The sequence below is a fragment of the Pectinophora gossypiella genome, chromosome 19 (genome assembly GCF_024362695.1).
Source record: "Pectinophora gossypiella chromosome 19, ilPecGoss1.1, whole genome shotgun sequence".
In the NCBI taxonomy this organism is placed as follows: Eukaryota; Metazoa; Arthropoda; class Insecta; order Lepidoptera; family Gelechiidae; genus Pectinophora; species Pectinophora gossypiella.
In genome coordinates this window covers 3,069,010-3,090,518 of record NC_065422.1, presented here as the reverse complement: position 1 = coordinate 3,090,518, position 21,509 = coordinate 3,069,010, and the positions used below count along the sequence as shown (strand labels likewise).

General features: G+C 36.8%; 1 protein-coding gene and 2 non-coding genes across 3 annotated transcripts in view; all 3 read right to left on the bottom strand.

Annotated features, from left to right (window-relative positions):
- LOC126375504 (alpha-N-acetylgalactosaminidase) overlaps positions 1 to 5,396 on the bottom strand; it is a 104,143-nt gene extending 98,747 nt beyond the window's left edge. The window contains exon 1 of the mRNA XM_050022467.1: positions 5,169 to 5,396. The gene's annotated coding sequence lies outside the window, so the exon portion shown is untranslated. The remainder of the gene's footprint in view (positions 1 to 5,168) is intronic.
- A 14,605-nt stretch (positions 5,397 to 20,001) lies between these two features.
- Trnay-gua (transfer RNA tyrosine (anticodon GUA)) lies at positions 20,002 to 20,092 on the bottom strand. The gene is given in 2 exon segments: positions 20,002 to 20,037; positions 20,056 to 20,092. It is a non-coding gene; the product is annotated as a tRNA-Tyr (tRNA).
- A 360-nt stretch (positions 20,093 to 20,452) lies between these two features.
- Trnan-guu (transfer RNA asparagine (anticodon GUU)) lies at positions 20,453 to 20,526 on the bottom strand. Its single transcript has one exon. It is a non-coding gene; the product is annotated as a tRNA-Asn (tRNA).
- Between the last annotated feature and the right edge of the window lie 983 nt (positions 20,527 to 21,509).

Sequence of the window (21,509 nt, the reverse complement as noted above, 5' to 3'; positions counted from 1 at the left end):
CAAATGTCTTCCTTAACTTTGTATAATGTCTTTGATAATGTATTTCATTAACTAATTAGAGGAGCTCGATGGCGCAGCGGCAAACGCGCTCGGTCTGCGATTGTTGAAGTTAAGCAACGTTCGCAAAGGCCGGTCATAGGATGGGTGACCATAAAAAAGAAAAGTTTTCATCTTGAGCTCCTCCGTGCTTCGGAAGGCACGTTAAGCCGTTGGTCCCGGCTGCATTAGCAGTCGTCAATAACCATCAATCCGCACTGGGCCCGCGTGATGGTTTAAGGCCCGATCTCCCTATCCATCCATAGGGAAGGCTCGTGCCCCATCACATCCCAATGTGACTTTAGTTAACAAAACCACGCAAAAGTCTAGTTATTTCAATATAGGTATCCCTTGATCTATAATACTAAATAACATTTTCTTTTAGGTTTACATTGAACAAATGACTTCCTTAACTTTGTATAATGTCTCTGATAATGTATTGAAATTATGCGACGGTTCGTTTTTAACGGTCGTAAAATTAGTAGTTAATACACTAGTACGCGAACTTTTTGTACATACTTACTTGTGGAATGTGCTGAGCGATAGCCAGGTGAGAGCGTTAAGCGCGCCTCATTTGTCCGGCCAAGCAGTTAGTGCAAAAAGAAAAACAAAAACTTTGATCCACAAGTAATCAGAAGAGAGCTATCAAGCAATTTTGATACCAAGTCCTAAGACTATGTGGTCTAGTACTTAAAAGCACTTGGATTGGGTACCAAAAGGTCCAGGTTGGATTCCTGAGTGAATCAATTTAAATCAATGTCAATATGCAATAAATAATAAGTACATAAACTTAGATTCTGCGTAACTCGATTGGGATCCAGGCATGATTTAGTATACGTATGACTGTACTTTGAGAACACTCATAAAACTCATATATAACAAAAAATAGGCAAACTGTCTAGTTTCATTTCTTTTTTGTTTCTTTTAATACACGGCCTATTTTTTATTCCTAGTTGTTAGTTCATTCGCCTGGCATTTAAGAGGTCGTAAGTTCAAATCCGCATTCGTGTCTGTGAACTTAAATTTTGCCAGCACAATTATCTAACCATCTTTCTTGGTAACACTGAAATATTTGCATTCGCTTCGCGATTCGAAGGTCTTCGATTCCTGGTGGTGTCACGGGTGGTGAACAGTGTGGTGGCTATTGATCAGCCAATCGATGACCATTCATCATGTTAGAAATTATAGTTTCCATGTCGGTTTTACATACCATAAACGTAGCTAATCGTGTTCTGGTTACTTATTTGTATCTTTAAAACTAGCGGTCTCAACGCTTGCAGAGGCAGAGATGGAAGCCATCGGTACGGCACTGCAGAATGGAAGGGGCAAGTCACAGGGACTGTAACCTAACCTGACAGAGGGCAGCAGTAACTGTCAGTACTATTCAGAAGCGAAGGACAGGAGTCCTAGTACGGCTTTGAAATAGACTACTCTGGGCGCCATCCCACTCGAGTCACGATAACACTATTTAATTTGAAAAGTTTTTTATTCACTATGCTTGGGGAGGAAAAGAACTGGGGGTTAAAATGGCCACATCGAAGCAATTCATCTAAGAAAGCAATATTGCTATTTGACATTTGTTTGCATTGCGCGCTTACTTTTATACGCGCAAATATCAAATTGCAATATTGCTTTCTTAGATGAATTGCTGTGATGTGGCCATTTTAACCCCCCTGAACGCGTTTTATGTTTTTCTTCACTCCTAGGCTAGTATAGTCGCGAAAGCGAATCATCAGCATCAGAATCATTTACAAAAGCGACTGTCTAACCTTCCAACAATTCCAACCTGCGAAGGGAAAACCAGCCCAATACAGGTTAGGTCCCATACCTTCGAAACGCATTGCTCGGGAATGTGAGTTTCCTCACAATATTTTTCCTTCGCCGTTGAGCACGTGATAATAATTTATGATCCCAACTTGAATTCGAAAATTGGCTTTGGTTTATTCATTACGAAAACGAATAAACTAACGAATTTACTGTCCAGTTTATATATAATCGTTTAGTATTAATAAGTTACGACGTAAAGTAACGGAGTGGTCGTGTACGCAGTTTCCGGCTAGCTGCTTCCGCAAAACACGTTTTTGCACTGTGAAAGTTAAAACCCGGTCAAGTGCACGACGGCTATATCGTGAGAAGGTTCCGTACAAAAAAGCTAATTGATTTGAAGTGAATTTGTGTAACTAAGTATAAAAGTTTGTATACATCCCACTACTAGGCAGGAATTTGATTGTATAACAGTTCAAGTTTAGAAAACGGACGTATAAAAAATATACTGTCGATCTATTGACATTATAATTATGTCCTCCTTTCCGAAGTCGGTTAAAAAGAAGAATTATGTTTTGTTTTTATTACGTGAATTCTGGTGCAAGTTTTCTTTGGCAATTGAAGAAAATGTTAATTTGATCGTTTAAAAACATTCGTAACATAAAAAAGTACGTAATAAAAAAACTGTAGAATTAAATTTCCAGTGCGTATTTTGAAAGTGAAATTTCTACAATAACTTTCGAAAAACATATTGTAAACACAAAGAAAGTTAATAATAATAGTGGATTTATGTACATGCAAATCTGTTACTTAAATTATAAGTAGGAAACATACAGTTGTGTGTAAAATCGTATTATATACAGATGCTCATCTCATGAATCATGGTAACATAATAATATGTTAAAAAAAACTGTAAAAAAAATACAATAAAAATCGACGAAGGACTTTAATATAATGAACAATCACAATGGGCGATAATGGGCACTTCCCATCATTCGAATTATCATTTCTACCTTACGATTTCGTATCAATAGTTGCAAATTGTCTTTTGATTACTTGTGGCTCCACTCCACAGCTGTGATTCGAAATTCAAAATATCTTTATTCAGAAGGTAATAAATAAATTGTGTTATAATTTAAATCGTTATTTAATGTTTGTATCTATGTAATGACATAACAAAGGAACCCTAATTAACTAAACAAACGTGTTCGCTATCCATTACCGCATTATTGTGTCATTTTATAATTACAACCGTGCAAACGCGTCAATGGCTATTGAATCGAGCAATGGTATCATAATGTTATACAAAAAAATATTAATTTTATGGACCCGTGGTCTCGAGTGCGTGTTTTTTTTTTTCAATGAGATTACTTATTTATCGGTCTTCGTGTTTGTAAGTGATAAGTGGTATTTCCATCTATGCGTTCTTATTTTAGTGCATTGTTTCTGTGCACTCACAATTTAATTTTGTTTGTTTTAATACCACTAACGCAGTCAGTAACACAGTTGCCTCGACCAGTATAGACGGCGATACGGATCACCTTTTTTTTTGACTTGACTTATTGTAGATTTGCCGCAGATGGCATGGATGATGATGATGGAAGGGAGAAACGGCTCACCACCTATCTAAACTAAAAAGTTACTTCATTTTACGATGTTATGTTAATAAGTTATGTTAAAACGTTTTCTTTTTTCTATTTAACTTACTCATTCTTGAATTTTAATAAAGAAAATATGACTTTTGTCACGTTTTTCTATGACGTCACAGGCTGCTTTTTCATAAAAATTCTATAGTAATTTCGTGTTTTGACGTTTAATAAAAAGTAACTGATTTGACTAGTTGGAAACTCTCCTATTGTTTTGATCATAGATAGTTAACATCACGTGATTTCCAAAATATTTTCCATTACATAACGCACCAGCTTAACGTACAATTGAAAAGTGATCAGCATGTAATGTGCCAACCGAACTAGGGCTCACAATGTGATTTTAATGATATGCCCCCACCGGGACTTGAACCCGGTACCAACGCTCCACCACGGAGGACGCAAAGAGGTAAGAACACCAAACATTGTTAGCTCTAACAAAAATCTCTAAGCAGTAAGTAATCGTTCACATCATCACACGTTCTACTAAACATGAGTACAAGTTAAGTCCTACTTACTAAACTGTAACACTGTATTTTTAGTTACGTAAGCAAGCGGTAAGTTGGACCAAACGCGCGCGTTGATGTATTTTACTTGCAAATATTGGAAAAGTACTTTTATGACGTCACTGCACAGGCCTGGACCCTCCTGAACCAATGATTGTCGAATTTGTTTGCAATCTTCAAAGGTGAAAAACAGGATAATGCTAAGGAGATGATGATTGCACAGACCTAAACCAACCATAGTTGTATTTGTTTTCGAATTCATGTTTGTATCATAAATAATTATCAGTGCAATAAAGTGTATTTGATTTGATTTGCCAATTTTATTATAATGTTAATTCGTATGTATTCTATAAGGTATTTGTTGCAATTAATACATTAAATAAAACCTCGTAATTTAAACAACACATTTCATATTCGATGATGAAGAAAATGACAGGTGTACTTAATTTAAAATAAAATTAGATATTTAAAATAAAATTAGATGGTGTCTACAGATTAATGAATATTTTTAAACTGTTAGAGATTTTCTGCAATAGTACCTACAGTTAAGTAATGTTTTTTTTTTTTTTAAGTATAATTATTAAGTTTTTTTTTTGTTGAGATATTTCTTACTTTTTTGGTGTGGCGAAATATGTATTGAACAGTTATCCCACTGTGTTTGAAGCACTATTATTTACCACATTGGAAACATATTATATAAATTCTTAAAACCAAAAATAATTACGATAAGCATGACATGTTAATTTAATCAACTTATCATTACCATCGTACTGAGTATTGATCAAGTTATCACGTAGAGTTGCAACTTATAATTTTAAATTATGTTATTAGATGAAATTACGAAATCTCGGTGCAGAGGCGAAAGAAATCGAAACACTGAGATATAACGTACTAAGTATAATTACTGGACACGCTATATCGTGTTGCGACAAAATTATGATACGATTATCAAAATGATTACGATGGCCAGAGACCGTAGGTGAACAATTAGATTGCTGTCTGCCATTCTCCAAAAAAATCACAAAAAAAAGTTTTTATAACTTTTTTGTGGGCATTGATAAAAAGTTTTTTAAAACTTTTTTGTTTTTAGTATTAAAATAAGTACTCGTACAGAGCTCGTAATTTACTAAATAATTTCTACATTCAATAAATAATACTTTTAAAAATCCCTAGAGCTTTAATCATACCTTAATTAAAAATAAAAATAAAAGCTTACCGTAAGGGAGACGACGAAACGCAGTATTAAAAACTTTACCACCAAAAATCCTTTCAACAACACACTCACTCTCGGGGCAAATCGGCCAATCAAAATATTCGAAGCACGCTCGAAATTCAAAAGTTCAAAATTCGAAGTTCGATATTTGAAATGCGAGATGCTGGTTGGCTTGGGACGGGCGTCGCCGGTACGTGCGAAAACCCGACTGCGAGTACTGCGGCCGCGTACGTTCCCCTACCTCGGTGCACGCACTACTATGGCTAGTCCTCCCAACTTTATCTGCTGACCTTTCAAGCTTTTAAAACGTTTAGATATATAGCACAATTCAGCACAATAAACGATTATATTTCAATATGAGATTGACTTTTACAACAACTCCAATGCACGACGCAAGATAAAATTTGGATAGACTTGCGAAGCGTGGAAATTAGTGATGGGATGAATATGGGAGAGATTATCGTTTTTGTGACCCATTAATTATATTACTATAGTCTATAACCGAAGTGGACAGAGCTATAAGTACAATTACTTCTCATGTACACACGACACACGTGCGGACACACGACAGTATGTCCGCACAACTTCCTTAAAAATCGTTTTGACGTTTCAAAAAAGTAGATATCTTATTTGACAAAGTTGTCAACTAGCCAATTCCTCTATCTGTTTTCGTCATGACCTGCAATATTGCTTGTTTAGATGAATTGCTTCGAAGTGGCCATTTTAACCCCCCAGGAAGCAGTTTTACACCAATGTTCTAAGATGGTCACTCGAACCTTCCTTGAATCCGTCATCAGTTGAATCGACTCGAACTCAGCCCAAAATCGGTATTCTTAGGGTGGTATTAATAAACTAATCTCAGCTGCCTTCAAGACCCTGATCAAGTCCCTGTTTTTATATGAGAACTGTTACATTGACATGATCTTGAGGGCAGTCTGAAACTGATATTAGTTTATTAATACCACCCTTAGACGGCGCCTCAACCCTAACTCTCTCTCTCTTTCTCTCTGAGTTTTTAACGGTAATACCTGTTTCCTTACAGGGTTCCTGTTTGTACTTTCCTCAGGAATACAAATCAGGAATCAATAAATATCTTATCTTATCTTAACTCGTGTTTACTCCAGTATGGCATGACGTCATCATTTTCGTATTATTTTGTTGGCAGTACGATATCCTCGACTCCAGTGAATAAAGTCCTGAAGTCGGAGACACAAATGTAATTTTCAAATAAAAAAAAGTATGAAGGAAGACTCTAGTTAACATTATAAAATACGGGTATATTCCTCTGTTTAGAAAAGAAAGACTAAGGAAATGTTGTCGGTCAAATTTTGTAATATCTAAGTTTACATAGCCAATTATATTGTGGCATGTAATACCGTGTCGCTATTTCATATAACAACTTTTTATTTATTTGTTATTTGTGAAGGAGACGTTGTCACAGTAACCTATCGTCAAATTAAAGCCATGTAATTGGTTGTAGAAAAAGAGAAATTGTTTAATAAAAGGTTATTTTTCGTAACGTAGTAAACCTTATAATACTACTGTTACATACACATGTAAATACATAAATGTCACGACTGTTATGCCTAACGGGGTAGGTAACAAATTTGTGTTACGTTCACGGCACAACTTTTGCAATACGAGACTTGCCTAGTTCGGGGCACGCGTGACATCGTAGTGTCACGGGTTTGAATCCCGGTTCAGGCTCTAAACTACTAAATACGACTTTATGAGTTAGAATTCATGTTTGGATTTATGCCCCGTTAATGGCAGTTCACACCCCATTACATGGGAGTTAATCATAGCTGGACAGGAGTACGGTCACGAGCATTAATATGTATACACTTTGGTACCATGCCATGTCACATTAACATTTTTGACAAATTGAACTGTAAGTCTCACTAAATGTCAAATATGTTAGTGCGACAGAGTCCTTAAGTGGGTACATTATATTGCTCATGATTGTATGTATACTATGTATTCAAAATTCAAAAATACATTTATTCAATAGGTAACATAGTTACACTTTGAATCGTCAATTTTTACATAACGAACGTCTCATCCGCCTAAAACTACTGCAGCTTCTCACAACCTGTATAGCCGGGGAAAAGAAACTGCAAGGAATCCTCGGCTCAAGGCCCTCTTAAAAAAAACCTCTGCTTACCCCTCCGAAGATACAGGTATGATGTTATGTTATCTTTTTAAATGACTCCACTGCAGTAACGTTCACAGATAACCGGTCAACGCAGGTCGTGAACGCGCTTGGCGGTTCTGGAGTAAGATTCCAGTCCGATGCACATTCATTACCCGCTGTCAACCTTTCTCGCAATACACTCGCGAACGTAACACGCAATGGAAAGCTTACTGTGAAAATAATCAGAGCATTGCGAAACCAGAGAGACTGAATCTACGATCAATATTATGTTAAAGGTAAGTTTAATAAAATAACATTGAGGGAGGATGTAAGCGAAGGTTCTTTAGCTTTTAACAAAAAAAAATGGCATCAGTAATTTCATTTCCCAATTGGTTAACTTGCCAAAATCATCATCATTAATTTAAGAGCCACGCTCTTGTCGGTGTAGCATTCCTCTCCGTGCAACTTTTTAGGGAATAATAGGGCAGTGGTTTCTCTCTTGCCAAAATCATGAATACGCGTAATTTTGTCAGGTATATCTTCATTATTATTCAAATATAATGCTTGGCATTATACTCGTATTGATGAACGGTCTCCGTGGTCCAGTGGTTGAGCATTAGGCTCACGATCCGGAGGTCCTGAGTTCAAATCCCGGTGGAGACGTATCACAAAAATTACTTTGTGATCCTTAGTTTGGTTAGGACATTACAGGATGAACACCCAATTGTCCGGAAATAAGACGATTCGTGCATCGGAAGGTACGTTAAGCCGTTGATCACGGTTACTACTTACTGCAAGTTAGTAGTCGTTACATGAGCCATGTCAAGGGCCTTTGGCGGCTCAGAGTTGACACCAGGGTTGATGGGGTTGATAATCCACCTCGCAACCCACACGATAGAAGAAAAATGGTCGAACCAACTGTGTCAGTGAAAACTGCAGTTAAGATAAATTAATAACTCATTGGTGTAAGGCTGGTACCGGGATTCGAACGCGCGCTCCCCGATTGAGAAGCAAGCCGGTGTACCACAGAACCACAGTGACTAAAACATTTCGTTTCCTCGTTTCTAATATGAACGGCTAAGAACTGGAATTCTCTGCCCGCGAATCTAATCTAATCTAAAGTGATTTTCGTGATATGTCCCCACCGGGGTTTGAACCTGGGACCGCCGGATCGTGAGCCGGACGTTCAAACCACTGGACCACGGAGGCCGTACCGACCATCATAGACAGCGATACGGCTCCCACCTATCACGTTGGTCTAACAGAAAGATCGGTGAGGTGTGGGTACTTAGTTCATTGCGATGGATTCCTTCCAAGTGTACGAGTGTGTGAGTGTGTGTGTGTAGTGTGTGTGTGTGTAGTGTGTGTGTGTGTGTGTGTGTGTATTTCCACTTAAACTCGTGACTCAAGTAACATAAGCTCACGCACGAGTATATCCCAATGAGAGACTTTCCATGATACGTTCACCAAAAACAATGTAGATGGCGTTATACATTGTTTTAACTTAACACGGTTATTATCATAATTAAAACACACAATAACGGGTTCTTACCGCGTTTGAAATAGGGATACCAGACACCCGATATTTCGACACTGTTGCAAGTGCCATGATCACGGGATGACTGATGAGATTGGAGTGGAGTAGTCATCCCGTGATCATGGCACTTGCAACAGTGTCAAAATATCGGGAGTCGCATATCCCTATTTTAAACGCGGTAAGAACCCGTTATTGTGTGTTTTAATTATAGATGGTGTTGTACAGCTTTAACGTGATAATTACCCATTTTGTCATTATTTGGGTACTTACATAATTATTCCTAAATACAATGTAATGGCAGAAGCATATATTATACACAGTTAGTGACATCGTAACAAAAACTTTGAGGGGTGATTCAGGCATGATTCTGAGTTGATATCAAGTGGAATTTTCCGTCGCAAAAGTATGGAACGGAAAATAATTAAAAAAATAATCATAAGTTTTCCGACAGGAAATTCTACTTAATATCAACTCAGAATCATGGTCTGAATCATCCCCCTCAGTATTCGTTACGGTGTCACTAACACCCATCTGTATGTACTGATAAGGGGTGTAAGTGACATCGTAACGAATACTGAGGGGGCTGATTTAGCTCATTACTCTGAGTTAATATCAAGTGGAATTTTCAATCGCAAAAGTATAGAATTGAAGATAATTTAAAAAAAAACTAAAATAAAATCATGAATTTTGCGACGGAAAATTCCACTTGGTATTCGTTACGATGTCACTTACATCCTGTATAAAAATAACTGTTGCTTGATATTTGGACCACATTATGTATAGAATTATGTTGCTATCTATATTTTATAAGAATAATAATGGGTGGAAGATGTAATTACGCCTGGGTGTAATAAAATGGGTCATCATTTTATACCCAAAAAAAGCGGCCAAGTGCGAGTCGGACTCGCCCATGAAGGGTTCCGTAACAGCAAGTAACATAATTATAAAAGTAAATTACGGTTTACGATTTATGATGTATTAAAAAAAACTACTTACTAGATCTGGTTCAAACCAACCTGATGAAAACAATTTTTTTGAGTTTCAGTTCTATGTATGGGGACCCCAAAATTTATTGTTTTTTTCTATCATTGCATAAAAATCTTAATGCGGTTCACAGAATACACATATTTATCAAGATTCAACAGTATAGCTATTATAGTTTCGGAGAAAAGTGGCTGTGACAAACGGACGAGCGGACGGACGGACGGACAGATATGACGAATCTATAAGGGTTCCGTTTTTTGCCATTAGGCTACGGAATCCTAACAAAGATAAAAGATGCATGTCTGTCAACCATGAAATTAGAATGTGAAACGAAGGAAAATCTGTACAGTGCCATATAGGTATATCGTTTTTTTTTTTTGAGGAACGTAGCCTGGATAGTCCGTCATTTACATTATCAAGTGTCTAAATCTATTTCGGGCTTGTTTCAACATGGATCCTAACACTGCAGCGACCTTGCCTCTTCGATCGCTTGTATAACATTTCTGCGTGAACAGAAATAAACCGTATTTCTGAAACCGATTGATTGATTCAAAACAGATATAATATCTCTGATGTTTAGTATTCATTCACGGGTATTCATGCAAAATTCATTCTTTTCTTCATTCTCTCTCTGTTCGCCCAACCTCCGCAGCTTCAATACGTGTGATGCGTTTTGTGACTATTTTCTATCAATTTAATAAATAACAAGTTCTTTTGAAAGTGACTTTTTGTTTAAAATATTAAAAAAAAAAACAAAATAGTGAACATCTGATAAATAAATTGAATGAGTCTTTAGTTTATGTGTGAACTTTACTAAGTTAGGAGATGTACGGTGTATGTTAGACACCCTCCCCTTATTATTTACTAGCGACACGCCCCGGCTTCGCTCGGGTGCAATGCTTAGGAAAAAATGAAATTATTTACGACATCACATTAAAAACCTCAAAAATAACAGTATTTTTCCACTATTTAATGGATGTTATTATACATATAAACCTTCCTCTTGAATCACTCTATCTATTTAAAAAAATCGCATCAAAATCCGTTGCGCAGTTTTTAAGATTTAAGCGTACATAGGGATATAGGGACAGAAAAAGCGACTTTGCTTTATACTATGTAGTGAAGACAGCCGTGGTCGTATCCTAGTCTATCATAAGAGTTTGCTTAATTTTTTTTTTTTTTTTGTTTCACGTGACTTATTGTATATTTGCCGCAGATGGCATTAACTACTTGGCCGGACAAATGGGGAGCGCTGAAGGCTCTCACCCGGTACAACGTTTAAGACAACAGGCCTGAGGGTGCCCAGTTGGGCGCGAACCTCGGCTCAGGGCGTCGTCTGAGAGGAAAAATATTTGAAAGAATTAATCGACCCTAGTGGGTCGATAGCGATAAGCGCTGAATGAGGGAAATCGTCGACCACGCCGGCGGGGTCGGTATCGGGGACCTGAAGTGTTTGGTGTCGCGAGCTGATTGGCTACCTCTATGGCTAGAGTGATCGGGTCGTCGGGATCGTATATTACGTCCTTCGGACGCCGATACTTTTCAGTACCGTCCCTAAGCGGAATGTACTCGGAAGCCGCAACTACCAGGGGATTTGGGTGGTGCGGAGCAGAATCGAAAAAACGTTTGGAAGCTAATTTGAGCCATACGACCACGGAATTCCGAAGAATGTCAGAGAAATTAATATACCTACCTATTTTCTTGTTTCATACTTTTTAGAGAGTGAGTTTTCCGTAGTCGGATTTTAGTTTTTAAACTTTTCTTTGGGCCATAGTCGTGGTTGGGATGTATAAATCCTAATAAAAGCATTATTAACATAAGCTCACGACTACATCCCAATTGGAGTAGGCAGACGTACATCCATCGCAACATGAACTAAGTACCCACACCTCACCCAGCCCAAAAAACTTGTTTTATTAAAATTCCTAGCTTCACCAATCCGCGTGGGTTAATTTGCGATACGACTTAATTAAACCTAGTATTTTTTTCTGACGTAACTTATTGTAGGTTTGCCTCAGATGGTATCAACTACTTAGCCGGACAAATGGGGAGTGCTGAGCTCTCACCCGGTATACCTAGGCTAATTATGTATTATCATCGTCTCCCTAATTAATCCGTTTCTCAGGGTCCGCTTACCTAGCCATTCGAGATCCTAGGTTTTTTACTAGAGGCTGTTTAATGTATGTTTTATGAAAAATAACAGTCTAAGACAATTTACACTTTAAATATTTTAAATAATTTATTAAATATATTTTTAATTTCGAACAATTTTTTAAAAATAAACAAAAGGATTAGGCATAAAACATTAGGCTTTGTCAAAAAATGTAATTAGGTATAAACAGTCAATGAAATCCACCAAATCTTCAATCAATCAAACAATATTTTTTTATTGCACAAAGACATAAGTAAAGGACATGTACAAACGAATAAAATAAGCACTTTATGTATTAGAGCACGGGAAGGGCAATCTTCGCCAAAGGACAAACATCAGTGTGCGTCAAGCTAGCGGCCTCAAAAAAAAAATGGGCACGAAAAAATAATTTGACCATACCAAAAAATAGTACTCTTACTGAAAAAAATAGTACCTGTTGTAAAAAAATTAGTACCATCACGGTTCTGGATTTATAGCCATGTTTTATTGCACTTGCTAGCTTGACGGTGAGCGAAATTTGGCGAGAGTTAACGACAAGGTCTTTCGCTTTGATTTAAACGCCAAAAAATAGTATCGAAATAGTACTCACCCCCTGCAAAATACCGAAAGTAGTACTTCAACGGTTCCAAAGTTATAAAGGTAGTTCTTTGATCCCGCTAGCTTGACGTTTTGAAAATACCTATTATCTGGGGAATGCTTGCATACTTCAGTTTGTAACTAATGTCAATAAACTCGTATGAAATAGTACTCCCTACCATCATAATTTGGACCTGATTCTCTTTGTAGAAATATGTCAAAAAGTCATTATAACCTATGTCATACATTTATCAAGACGAGTACAGTCGCGAACAAAATTATTACACATGGTCAAGAATGTTGTCAGATTTCAGTATTTTTCCCCATTTTTGGGTAAAAATTGGTGAAGTGCCAGGGTTGTTAGATGAAAGTAATATCATTGTTGAAACTCTTTGAGTTATTCTACAAATACTGCAAATTGTTTATTAACAAACACTTCGATCCGTAACAAATTCAACATGAAGGTATAAATTATAAAATAAAACAGCAGATTAAAAATGTATTATGATGTATTAAAATCACAGATTGTTTTCGATAAGAACTAGACCCATGCAGCCATTTTCTATTAAAATTAGTGCATATGGGTGTATGCAATAGGAATTTTTTGTAATAGCAGCACTGAAGTGCAAAGAAATGGTAGGGTAGACCTCCAAAATGGCAATACTTACGAATAAATTGTGAGGTTATGTAATTGTCTACGTGACTGTATCAACAACAAATTTATGGCATAGGTTATGATGATTTTTTAACATTTCTACAAAGAGAATCGGATCAAAATTATGATGGTAGGGAGTACTATTTCATACGAGTTTATTGACATTAGTTACATACTGAAATATGCAAGCGTTCCCCAGATAATAGGTATTTTCAAAACGTCAAGCTAGCGGGATCAAAGAACTGCCTTTATAACTTTGGAACCGTTGAAGTACTACTTTCGGTATTTTGCAGGGGGTGAGTACTATTTCGATACTATTTTTTGGCGTTTAAATCAAAGCGAAAGACCTTGTCGTTAACTCTCGCCAAATTTCGCTCACCGTCAAGCTAGCAAGTGCAATAAAACATGGCTATAAATCCAGAACCGTGATGGTACTAATTTTTTTACAACAGGTACTATTTTTTTCAATAAGAGTACTATTTTTTGGTATGGTCAAATTATTTTTTCGTGCCCATTTTTTTTTTGAGGCCGCTAGCTTGACGCACACCAAACATCATCAGCAAAAAGCTTCGTAAACATTACTCCAAAAGTTCACCCCGGATCATTTTAAATTAGAATCGTTAAAGATATCGACCACACGTTCCGGATGAGAGGCGGATCGCGATCGACCTTGGTACAAATCGTATCGACTCCGGCGTCCGCTCAACAATCGATATTAATAATACAGATACTTACACGGAAAATACGGGCAAATATTACGAGCGTGTTCGCTTAAAATACAGTATTTAAAAACTCCCGCATTGTTTAGAGGGATCGGAGTTAAGTAAATTTCATTGATACACACAAAGTCATGAAAACGGGCGCGTCGGAGCTCAGAATTTTAGTAGAATTATTATAATTTTAGAATTAACAATTTATTTTCTTCCTTCTCTTCCTCTCTCTCTTGTTTGTTTGTTTGTATACTTTTTATTGCTTTAAAATACAAAGGAAATTTACATACGACTTATCGTTACATAAAGCATAGGCGAGCTTATCCCTTATTGGAATTTCTTCCTGCTAACCTTGGACAGCCCGAAAGAAACTCAGTCTTCTTTTTGCTCTTGCGATGTATATGTCACCGTAAAATTGTAAATAACGTTAGATTATAATCTATCGATTTGAATCTCGCGAGATTGTGAACTGTCGAATAATTATGAATCGTATCATATTGCTTACAATTTAACGTATTATTTTTCGGTAGATTATAATTTTTCGAAGTGAAACCGTCAAATTGTGATACGAAACGCACCTCGCGTGCTATACCATAGAGTTACAAAACTATTAGAGTGAGCATAATGTTAATTTGGGATTCTCTTAAAATGCATAAATGTTTTTGTCATAATTTTAATTATCATAATCCTTTTGGATAACGTTTTTTAGCATAATAGTTTTACTTTCCCATAATAACATCTAGGAATACTGGTTTGTTAGGTATAACTTATTTTTGGGATTAATAAATAGATATCCATAATTCTTTTTTAGAATAATAATGTTTTGTCATAATTTTTACAAGGCATAACAGTAGGTTAGGGTGCGGCGGGGGTGGCCCTTGGGCCACCCCTATGCCGCCAACATGTTTATCTTACACACGAAAAGTATACTGAATGATACGTTTCAGATTTTTTAAATTTTGATACATTTTTTCTTACCATGTGATGTCAGAATTATTGATTACTTACTAAATAATTAATAAATACGTACTTGATTTCACAATCTTGAAGAGCATTTATTTTATTTGACTGACACCTGTGTTTTATTCCTAACTCTATGGACACAGAACGGTCTACTGTAAGGCCGACCAATCAGGGACAGCCGTCGGACAGTTGACAATTGTAAGATTGTGATTTAACAGATTTACTTCGATAGATTATAATCTGACGAATAATAATACGTTAAATTGTAAGCAGTATATTACGTTTCACAATTTTTCGACAGTTCACAATCTCGCGAGATAGATTATAATCTAACGTTATTTACAATTTTACGGTGACATATATAACTCTGACTACCCCAATTGGAACACAGTCGTAAGCTTGCGTTATGTATATAGATAAACAGCCTATATACGTCCCACTGCTGGGCACAGGCCTCCCCTCAATCAACCGGAGGGGTGGAGGTGTTTTTACGGCTAATAGCCGGGGCCAACGGCTTAACGTGCCCTCCGAAGCACGGAATCATCTTACTTTTTCGGACAATCTGGTGATTCAAGCCTGAAGTCCTTACCAAACAAAGGACAGTCTCACAAAGTGATTTCGACAATGTCCCCATCGGGAATCGAACCCGGACCTCCATATCGCGAGCCTAACGCTCTAACCACTAGACCACGGAGGCTGTTATGTATATACCTAATATTAATATATATTGCGAATAAGTGTGGATTTACTCACAGGCCAGCAGAAAAGTCCGCGTTCAAATAAGATTTACTTAAACGTATGTTTCTATTTCACGACCATGTTATATCAGTTCAGAATCTGAAAGTTATAAAATACATACAAAATGTATTTGCATCGAGTTTTTTTTATCACTGGTAAGTAATTATTTTACAGACATTAGCCGAATCACTTTTGATGAATAATGTTATGAGAAACTTTACAGAGGTCAGCGTTATAACTTTACATTCGCATTACTTAATAAGTAATTTTAGAAATTAAATATACACGTTCATTAAGGTGCCGTGGTATCCCAGTTGGAAGAACGCTACTGACACTGAGTGTCGCAAGTTCGAATCCCAGCATAGGCCTAAAACCAAAAATTTTCGAATATAGGTTCGATTCCCGGTGGGGACATATTACAAAAAATACTTTGTGGTCCCTAGTTTGGTTAGGACATTACTATCTGATTACCCGATTGTCCGGAAGTAAGATGATCCTCGGAAGGCATATTAAGCCGTTGGTCCCGGTTACTACTTACTGATGTAAGTAAGTAGTCATTACATGAGCCATGTCAGGGGCCTTTGGCTGGTCAATAGTAACCATGACACCAGGGTTGATTAGGTTGGCAATCCACCTCACAGCCCACACGATAGAAGAAGATGCGGTAAAGGACAACATCGTGAGGAAACCCACATATTTACCCGACAAATGAGTTCTATGTTGGACTGGCTTGGATTTCCCTTTACAAGTTAAAAAAGATCGGACAAGCAGTCGCTTCAGTAAAACCGAACACCTGGGGGGTTAAAATGTCTACATCGAAGCAATTCATCTAAGAAAGCAATATTGCTGTTTGACAGTTGTTTGCATTGCGCACTTACTTTTATAAGCGCAAATGTCAAATTGCAATATTGTTTTCTTAGATGAATTGTTTCGATGTGGACATTTCAACCCCCCTGGTGATTTTTTTATGCTTGTATTGAGTGAACTTTCATTCAACTCATCATCATCATCAATTTAAGAGGCACGCTCTTGTCGGTGTAGCATTTTCCATTCCAGTCTATCAAAGGCCAATTCCTTCACTTCCCTATAAGACACGACGTTAACCTTTTCTTTAATCTGTTCCATGTAAGCTCTTCTTGGTCTTCCCCTTTCTCTTTTCTTCAACTCATTCGTTAAAAATCTAACCGCTTGACATTTCAAGATTACGTATCAAAGTGTTCAAACAGAGGATATATATCTAGTTTCTCACGCATATGCAAAAATCAGTTTCGAAAGGAACGTATTAAATTCAAGGTGGTTCACTACAACGGATATCACTCCATTTACATGTCAGCTGTTTTATAATACACACATAGATAAGATCACGCCTATTTCCCGTTGGGGTAGGCAGAGGTCGCAGAATTCCACTTACTAAGAACTTGACACACCGCCTTCGGTCCACATAATACCAGCGTCGTGGTTCAGCCGTGACTTGTGCTGAGTGAGGCCCTTTTATCTCAGGACGTCCACCACCACCCTATGATTGTTCTAATGAACATCCTCCTATGCTTTTTAGGGTTCCGTAGCCTAATGGCAAAAAACGGAACCCTTATAGATTCGTCATGTCTGTCCGTCCGTCTGTCCGTTCGTATGTACAGCCACTTTTCTCCGAAACTATAATAGCTATACTGTTGAATCTTGATAAATATACATATGTGTATTCTGTGAACCGCATTAAAATTTTTACGCAATGATAGAAAAAAGCAATAAATTTTGGGGGTCCTCATACATAGAACTGAACGTCAAAAAAAATTTTTTCATCAATCCCATACGTGTGGGTTATCTATAGATAGGTCTTTCAAAACGGTATTGAGGTTTATAATATCATTTTTTTCTACACTGAATAGTTTGCGGGAGAGACACTTCCAAAGTGGTAAAATGTGTCCCCCCCCACCCCTGTAACTTCTAAAATAAGAGGAGGATAAAAGTAAAAAAAATATATGATGTAGATTAGCGTGCAAACTACCAACGAAAATTGGTTTGAACCAGATCTAGTAAGTAGTTTTTTTTTTTTTCATCATAAATCGTAAACCGTAATTTACTTTTATATTATGTTACTTGCTGTTACGGAACCCTTCATGGGCGAGTCCGACTCGCACTTGACCGCTTTTATTGTAATTGTTTTGTGAAAAAAATAAGTTATATTATTGTCTTGTCTTTGTGTGTGGCGTCCTTTTATAATAAACAATTTCTATTCTATTCTATTCCTCCGCTTCTTCTACTCTCATCAACGTCTTTATGCATTTCGCCGGTTTAGAGTAACCGTCCTGTGACGTCATCAATAAAAGCGAAACCTCGTACTATTGCTACTTAATAAATTCACATTTAAAAAACGAAAAAAAGTAAAATGAGATTGATTTTTGATCATCTTAGGCTGACTTTCCAGATTAGCATTTTGTGATTTATCTTTGACCCAGTCAAATACCCAATTACAATCAGCCTATCATCATCACCAGCCCATTAACATCCCCACTGCTGGGGCACGGGCCTTTCCTATGGATGGATAGGGAGATCGGGCCTTAAACCATCACGCGGGCCCAGTGCATATTGGTGGTTATTAACGACTGCTAATGCAGCCGAGACCAACGGTTTAACGTGCCTTCCCAAGCACGGAGGAGCTCGAAATGAAAACTTTTTTTTGTAGTCCTATCCTATGACCGGCCTTTGCGAAAGTTGCTTAACTTCAACAATCGCAGACCGAGCACGTTTACCGCAGCGCCACCGAGCTCCTCAATCAGCCTACCTATATACGTATATAAATAATATCATCATCATCATCACCCTAGCATTATTCTATTTTTCACAAGGTCCGCTTATTAACCTGCGTATTTGACAGGTACGGTTTTTTACAGAAGCGACTGCCTGTCCGACCTTCCAACCCGCGAAGGGAAAACCAGCCCAATACAGGTTAGGTCACATACCTTCGAAAATGCATTTCTCGGGAACGTATATAAATAATGATTAATGTATAAATAGATAATAATAATAATAGAGAAAACCACGGAAGCGCCTTTTTGAAAAATCACATTCTTATTATATTTGATGTGTTTTTCTTTGCCAAAAAAACACGTTTGTTTTAATTTATTTCATTCTAATTAAAAATTGGGATATTTCTTTTTACCTAGATTGAAAGTAAAGTGTCTATTCCAAGGTTTTATTAACGTAATTCTCGTTATGAATATGCGTAATGTAGTTTTCAATGAACACTTTTCATTGTAATAACCCATTTAATCATAAAAAAACAATGCGACAATGATAGTCATCAATCGTCTGGTATGAGATCTATGTGTATCTAAACCTGGTTATATAAAAGACACAAATAAAATGCCTAAATCCAAGGACATCCAAACCCACAGTTTCTCGAAATTAATATCCCGGATATTTGGTTTCACACTATCTATAAATTTTGTAATGGTACTTACCCACGACGAACTGTGACATGAACGGCAACTTGGATCTAGTTTCTTATTAAGTAAGTGGGTAGATATTTCATCATTACAATAAAATAAAATGTGCTAAAATGAGTCTGACTTTCTAAAACTTCATACAAGTAACTACCTACCTATTAACTAATCTCAATAGGCTATTTGACAACCTGGTCAAATGAGATACTTTTTACGAAACCACACCCCGGATACTTCATACAAACAAGCTCGTTCTACACAGACACTACACATTGACATTATCGTACACGCGCATCTGTGTGTGTGACGTCTGACGCCATACGATTCGAGTCTAAACTATGTTCGAGGGAGGCAGCGGAGAGTTGCCGTTCTATACGTAGTATTGTTATTCTATGACGAAACGTCAAAACGATAGTTTTCCATGGAGTTTATATGGACATACTGTCCTATGACGTCATCAATAAAAGAGGTCAAACGTCATACTCATTGTTACTTAATTCATGAATAAATTTCGAAAATAAGTAGAAAAGTATAAGATTGAATTTTATTCATCTTAGACAGGATTCTATTTCTAGATAAGCATTTTATAATTTATCTTAGACCCCGTCAAATACCCAATTCTATTCACTCAAACCAAGGCTTGTCATCTGATTTCTTATTGCTCTGCTCACACCAATAGGGCTCAAGCATTTAAATGGAAAAGAAAAGAAAAGGTTCCTAATCTAAAAAACTCAGTTTTCCAAACGACAGCACTTAGTTTTCTTTTAAATAAAAAATAAAAAAGCTGTTATAAAATCGCTTACAAAATCTACAAAAAAGAGACAAAAAGATTCCTCTAAAAAACTCAGTTTTCCAAACGACAGCACTTAGTTTTCTTTTAAATAAAAATAAAAAAGCTGTTATAATATCGCTTACAAAATCTACAAAAATAGAGACAAAATGATTCCTTCGAGCCGGATTTGAACCAGCGACCTATGGATGTCAATTGAATTATTCCTCTACAGTCCACCGCTCTACCAACTGAGCTATCGAAGGTGATAGTCGGAGCGGTAAAATTTTGAATATCTATCTGCAGCAGTATTAATGTTACAAATATTATTAATTTTAATAATTAATTTTATTAACACAATATAAATAGATAATTTTAATTGTATTATCTTAGTATATTCAACTCTCCAAACTAGCAAAATTAAACTCATGTCAGCTCAACCAACAATATAAATTGTGAACAACGCCATCTACCGACAAATAAAGTAACTTAAGATTTTTATCACCACAATATTTTTTATTATTACAAATTGTAATCGACAACAAAGTTTATTATTAGAAAAAAACAACAATGATAAATAACATTGTAAATAAAAAATACAAAAATAAAATCGAAGCCAAAAAAATCGCCCCCGGGTGGGCTCGAACCACCAACCTTTCGGTTAACAGCCGAACGCGCTAGCCGATTGCGCCACGGAGGCAGATGCGCAGTGTTGTGAAATTAGTAACTACACTATTTTGTATAATAAAATATAATTAGGCTGACGATTAGATCTATAGTCAGTACCGAATTTAATTTAGTTTACAACAAAGTTATAACAGGGATATAAGCTGATCCCTTGTCACCGTACGGTACATCATATCCGTTTTAGACCTTCGTAACAACAGTGACTGCAAGTTGTCTTTAATACACTTGTGGCTCTGCCCACCCCATTAGGGATTATGATCGTGAGTTTGTACCTATGTATAGTAGCAAATTGGCAGGGGACGCTATACTGCCTGCCTGCACCATTGTTTGTTCGCAAATACCTACTTAGTAGGTAATTCTTTGTACGAATTATTCTATGGCTAAAGTTCAACCTTTATTTTGCCTTCACCTTTAAGGCTAAATTAGGGCAAATCATGATTGCTTTGGCCCAATATCTATAATAGTTTCAACATTCACTTCCTTCTTACATTCTTGTAAATGGAATTTGTAAATAAGTATCATAATCTTTATAAAATTGTGTTTAGAATTATAAAAAACAAGATAGTGTACCGATACCACAGATTAGTTAAAAGTTAATACCTACGTCTTTTTTATGTGACCGCGCCTTATTTGTCGGTTGTCTGGAAGAAATCGCTAGGAGCGAAAAGGCCGCCCTTAGCCATGTACCTAGTTAAGAGTCTTTTGTAATTATTTCTTTTTATTTTAATGCAATAAGTATATTTAGGGAAAAATAGGGCAGTGGTTTCCCTCTTGCCTTCCGCCCCGCAGTACTCTGTCTGACGCAAGTGGGATGGCGCCCAGAGTAGTCTATTACAAAGCCATACTAGGACTTCTGTCCTCCGCCTCTGAATAGGACTGACAGTTACTGCTGCCCTACGTCAGGTTCCAGGTTGCATACCGTACCGATGGCTCCCATCTCCGCTTCTTAAATTAGTGATGTGATGTGAAAGTATATTTGTATTGTATTCGTAAGTT